Raw genomic sequence first — 6,140 nt, 5'->3', positions numbered from 1 at the left:
CTGGCTGTATAACGCCATGGTCATCCCCAAGCTGGTGCTCCTTCCTCACTAGAAGGAAGCACACCTTCCAGGGGCGGTCCTTGTTGGTGAGTGTCTCTGACTGCTAGCGTTCCACTTTGTCATCACATCAGAAACCTCAGAATGACACGTTGTTTCTTCTTCTGCAGCTTATTTTATTGCATCGGCCCTCTGTGTGGCAGCCCTGGTAGGAGCCTCAGATCCTGGCCGTCCACCTGTGGACCCTCATCCCTCCCTCTGGTGAGGACGCAGACAAGATGGCCTCTTAGTTCCTCTCCTCCATGTGTTCCATGCATACATGTCATTGTTTCATTCATCAGTCTTTCTTTTCAAGGTTCATATGCTTGTGGTTCAGCTCACCAAGTGGCACCGTTAGGAGTCTCTGTCACTGCGTTATTGGAAATGTGGTAAAATGAAGCCTCCTGGACTGGTCAGCAGACCAAAGTCCTCCTTGAATGCTACATGAGTGTGTGACCACGTCAGCTGGAGCCAGAACCACCACAACGCCGCTGATCGCTCTCTCTCTTTGTGCCACAGAGCAACAGCACTGGACGCTGTGCAGGAAATGTGAGACAATGAGGTCTAAAAGGTCCCACCACTGCAGCGTTGTGACCACTGGGTACTCAGGATGGACCAGCACTGTCCCTGGTGAGGACACACACACACACACACACACACACACACACACACACACACACACGCAGGTCAACAGCGTTCCAAACACAAACGTATCAAAAGCTTCAGATTCAGCAGGTTGGGTCCTGTCAACACAACAAAGGTGGATGATGTCATCTCAAGGGTTCATTGTCCTCCAGGATCAACAACTGTGTAGGAGAGGACAACCACTGGCTCTTCCTGCAGCTCTGCCTCTACGCGCTGGTCCTCAGTCTCCTCACGCTGCTGCTGCTCTTCTGCCACAGCTTCTATTTCCAGCCAGTAGCCACACCAGACCAGGTACATGCAGCAGGAAAGACCTCAGGTCAACAGGTTCTGCTGACCAGATGTGTTCAGAAGCTACCGGCGGCGTTTGAGACGTGAAATGTGCACGTCAGGGTTGGTCTTCCTGATGTTTTCTGTTTTCCAAACCAGGAGACGTTCATGAAGTGGGTCAGCTGAGAGCCTCAGGAGTCCTGAGCGTCCTCATGTTGGCTGGCATCAGCGTCCTGTCCTGCATCCAGATGTCAGGCATCCTCTCTGAGTCCTGCCTACTCACCTCCAGACTTCTGTTCCCTCTTCAGCTGAATGTTCCTGCTCCAGATTGTGTTGTGCGTTTTCCTCCTAAAGAAACAACTTTGTGGTGGCGTTTATTTTGTAAGATGACGTCTCATCTTCCACTGTCCTTTACCCCCAACAGGACACGACCATGATTGAGAGAGCGGCTCAGCTCCCAGGTGACGGTGAGTGTGTTGACCTCTTGAGACCTTTTGGACTGTAGAATTGGTTGAAAGCAGTTTCCAGTGCAGGGCGACAGGGTTCCACTGTGGAACGGTTCTATTTGATCTCTTATTGGGAGTTCCACTGCAGAAACCCACCGTGGAATCCTTCTAAACAGGAGTAACAGAGAGTGAGTCCTGTCACTTCTGGTTTGATATGCTAAGCTAAGCTACCTAGCTGCTAGCTACAGATGACACAGCCTGATAACAAAGCATCTCATTGTCTCCAGTTCTCCTGCCCCACCTTCTCAAGTGAGGATTTCAATGTTTTCCTTCCAGCTCTGTCACGGGAGGTCCTGGCAGTTTGCTCTCTCAGGTTTGTGGAACTCTCTGGAAAGTCCTGTGGCTTGTCCCTGTGACACGGAGACAGACGCTCCAAGCCAGACACCATGACTTCCCCATGGTATAGGAGGGATTACAAAATGAAGAGAAACATTGACCAGTGGTTCGTTCAGGACTTTCTTTATTGGAGTCCAAAATGTCATCAGGGCTCTCCTTTATTTAGCAGAAAACTCCTGTGTGCGACTCTCCAATTTGATATTCTGGGATTTTCTGTGTTGGTGTTGCCTGATCACCAAAATCTCATCAATATTTGGATCATTGCTCCTATGGACAGGAGATTGCTCATCAAGTCATCAACAAAGGCCCCAGCACAGGAAGACCAAGAGTCTCCTGAGGTCCTCTGAGTCCCCAGCCTCAGGAATCCCAAGCTAGCAGCTCCTCAGACTGGAGCCCAGATAAAAGCCTCCCAGAGTTCTAGTAGCAGACACGTCTCTACATCAACGCTCAGAGGAGACGGCGCCAATCAGGCCTTTGGAGTCAAACAGCTGCTAAGAAACCACTGCTAAGGAAGAGCAGCAGGCAGGACATTGGTTTGGACCAAGACATTCAAGGAGGGGACATCAGACCAGAGGACATCTGGGCTTTGGTCTGATGAGTCCACATGGGAGATCTTTGGTTCCACCGCCGTGGCTTTGTGGACACAGAGAAGATTCACAGAGGTCTCTCCATGCAGGGTTCCATGAGCCACATGGAGGCCTCTCCTGTCCTCTCCTCTCCCCTCTCTCCTCTCCTCTCCTCTCCTCTCCTCTCCTTTCCTCTCCTCTCCTCTCCTCTCCTCTCTCTCCTCTCTCTCCTCTCCTCTCCTCTCCCCTCTCTCCTCTCTCTCCTCTCCTCTCCTCCCCTCTCCTCTCCTCTCCTCTCCTCTCCTCTCCTCCGCCAATCAAACTGCTAGTGAAAACAGGCTCCACCAATCAAACTCTCTGGTGAAAACAGGCTCCACCAATAAAACTCTCTGGTGAAAACAGCCTCCGCCAATCACACTCTCTGGTGAACACAGGCTCCACCAATCAAACTCTCTGGTGAAAACAGGCTCCAACAATCAAACTCTCTGGTAAAAAAAGGCTCCGCCAATCAAACTCTCTGGTGAAAACTGGCTCCACCAATCAAACCCTCTGGTGAAAACATGCTCCGCCAATCAAACTCTCTGGTGAAAACAGCCTCCGCCAATCACACTCTCTGGTGAAAACAGGCTCCACCAATCAAACTCTCTGGTGAAAACAGCCTCCGCCAATGAAACTGCTGGTGAAAACAGGCTCCGCCAATCAAACTGCTGGTGAAAACAGCCTCCGCCAATCAAACTGCTGGTGAAAACAGGCTCCGCCAATCAAACTGCTGATGAAAACAGGCTCCGCCAATCAAACTGCTGGTGAAAACAGGCTCCACCAATTAAACTCTCTGGTGAAAACAGCCTCCGCCAATCAAACTGCTGGTGAAAACAGCCTCCGCCAATCAAACCGCTGGTGAAAACAGGCTCCGCCAATCAAACTGCTGGTGAAAACAGGCTCCACCAATCAAACTGCTGGTGAAAACAGGCTCCGCCAATCAAACTCTCTGGTGAAAACAGGCTCCGCCAATCAAACTGCTGGTGAAAACAGGCTCCGCCAATCAAACTGCTGGTAAAACAGGTTCCGCCAATCAAACTCTCTGGTGAAAACAGGCTCCGCCAATCAAACTCTCTGGTGAAAACAGGCTCCGCCAATCAAACTGCTGGTGAAAACAGGCTCCGCCAATCAAACAGCTGGTGAAAACAGGCTCCACCAATCAAACTGCTGGTGAAAACAGGCTCCACCAATCAAACTCTCATGTGAAAACACGCTCCGCCAATCAAACTCTCATGTGAAAACAGGCTTCGCCAATCAAACTGCTGGTGAAAACAGGCTCCGCCAATCAAACAGCTGGTGAAAACAGGCTCCACCAATAAAACTCTCTGGTGAAAACAGGCTCCGCCAATCAAACTGCTTGTGAAAACGGGCTCCGCCAATAAAACAGCTGGTGAAAACAGGCTCCGCCAATCAAACTGCTGGTAAAACAGGCTCCGCCAATCAAACTCTCTGGTGAAAACAGGCTCCGCCAATCAAACTGCTGGTGAAAACAGGCTCCACCAATCAAACTGCTGGTGAAAAAAGGCTCCGCCAATCAAACTCTCTGGTGAAAACAGGCTCCGCCAATCAAACTCTCTGGTGAAAACAAGCTCCGCCAATCAAACTCTCTGGTGAAAACAGGCTCCGCCAATCAAACTGCTGGTGAAAACAGGCTCCGCCAATCAAACTGCTGGTGAAAACAGGCTCCGCCAATCAAACTCTCTGGTGAAAACAGGCTCCGCCAATCAAACTGCTGGTGAAAAAAGGCTCCACCAATCAAACTCTCTGGTGAAAACAGGCTCCACCAATCAAACTGCTGGTAAAAACAGGCTCCGCCAATCAAACTGCTGGTAAAAACAGGCTCCGCCAATCAAACTGCTGGTGAAAACAGGCTCCGCCAATCAAACTGCTGGTGAAAACAGGCTCCGCCAATCAAACTGCTGGTGAAAAAAGGCTCCGCCAATCAAACTCTCTGGTGAAAACAGGCTCCGCCAATCAAACTCTCTGGTGAAAACAGGCTCCACCAATCAAACGGCTGGTAAAAACAGGCTCCACCAATCAAACTGCTGGTGAAAACACGCTCCGCCAATCAAACTCTCTGGTGAAAACAGGCTCCGCCAATCAAACTGCTGGTGAAAAAAGGCTCCACCAATCAAACTCTCTGGTAAAAAAAGGCTCCACCAATCAAACTGCTGGTAAAAACAGGCTCCACCAATCAAACTGCTGGTAAAAACAGGCTCCGCCAATCAAACTGCTGTTGAAAACAGGCTCCACCAATCAAACTGCTGGTGAAAACAGGCTCCGCCAATCAAACTGCTGGTGAAAAAAGGCTCCGCCAATCAAACTCTCTGGTGAAAACAGGCTCCACCAATCAAACTGCTGGTAAAAACAGGCTCCGCCAATCAAACTGCTGGTGAAAACAGGCTCCGCCAATCGAACTGCTGGTAAAAACAGGCTCCACGAATCAAACTCTCAGGTGAAAACAGGCTCCACCAATCAAACTCTCTGTTGAAAACAGGCTCAGCCAATCAAACTGCTGGTGAAAACAGGCTCCACCAATCAAACTCTCTGGTGAAAACAGGCTCCGCCAATCAAACTGCTGGTGAAAACAGGCTCCACCAATCAAACTGCTGATAAAAACAGGCTCCACCAATCAAACTGCTGGTGAAAACAGGCTCCGCCAATCAAACTCTCTGGTGAAAACAGGCTCCGCCAATCAAACTGCTGGTGAAAACAGGCTCCACCAATCAAACTGCTGGTAAAAACAGGCTCCACCAATCAAAATGCTGGTAAAAACAGGCTCCGCCAATCAAACTGCTGGTGAAAACAGGCTCCGCCAATCAAACTGCTGGTGAAAACAGGCTCCGCCAATCAAACTGCTGGTGAAAACAGGCTCCGCCAATCAAACTCTCGTGAAAAAGGGCTCCACCAATCAAACTCTCTGGTGAAAACAGGCTCCACCAATCAAACTGCTGGTAAAAACAGGCTCCACCAATCAAACTGCTGGTAAAAACAGGCTCCGCCAATCAAACTGCTGGTGAAAACAGGCTCCGCCAATCAAACCGCTGGTGAAAACAGGCTCCGCCAATCAAACTGCTGGTGAAAACAGGTTCCGCCAATCAAACTCTCTGGTGAAAACAGGCTCCACCAATCAAACTGCTGGTAAAAACAGCCTCCGCCAATCAAACTACTGGTGAAAACAGGCTCCACCAATCAAACTGCTGGTAAAAACAGGCTCCACCAATCAAACTCTGAAGTTTAAACAGGCTCCACCAATCAAACTCTCTGGTGAAAACAGGCTCCGCCAATCAAACTGCTGGTGAAAACAGGCTCCACCAATCAAACTGCTGGTGAAAACAGGCTCCACCAATCAAACTCTCTGGTGAAAACAGGCTCCGCCAATCAAACTGCTGGTGAAAACAGGCTCCACCAATCAAACTGCTGGTAAAAACAGGCTCCGCCAATCAAACTGCTGGTGAAAATAGGCTCCACCAATCAAACTCTCTGGTGAAAACTGGCTCCACCAATCAAACTGCTGGTGAAAACAGGCTCCGCCAATCAAACTCTCTGGTGAAAACAGGCTCCCCCAAATCAAACTCTCTGGTGAAAACAGGCTCCGCCAATCAAACTCTCTGGTGAAAACAGGCTCCACCAATCAAACTGCTGGTAAAAACAGGCTCCGCCAATCAAACTGCTGGTGAAAACAGGCTCCGCCAATCAAACTGCTGGTGAAAACAGCCTCCGCCAATCAAACTGCTGGTGAAAA

The sequence above is a fragment of the Aulostomus chinensis genome, chromosome 5 (genome assembly GCF_037954235.1).
Source record: "Aulostomus chinensis isolate RoL2024-O1b breed Wild chromosome 5, RoL_Achi_v1.0, whole genome shotgun sequence".
NCBI lineage: Eukaryota > Metazoa > Chordata > Actinopteri > Syngnathiformes > Aulostomidae > Aulostomus > Aulostomus chinensis.
The sequence above is the reverse complement of the archived record's forward strand: the minus strand, read 5'-3'. Positions refer to the sequence as shown.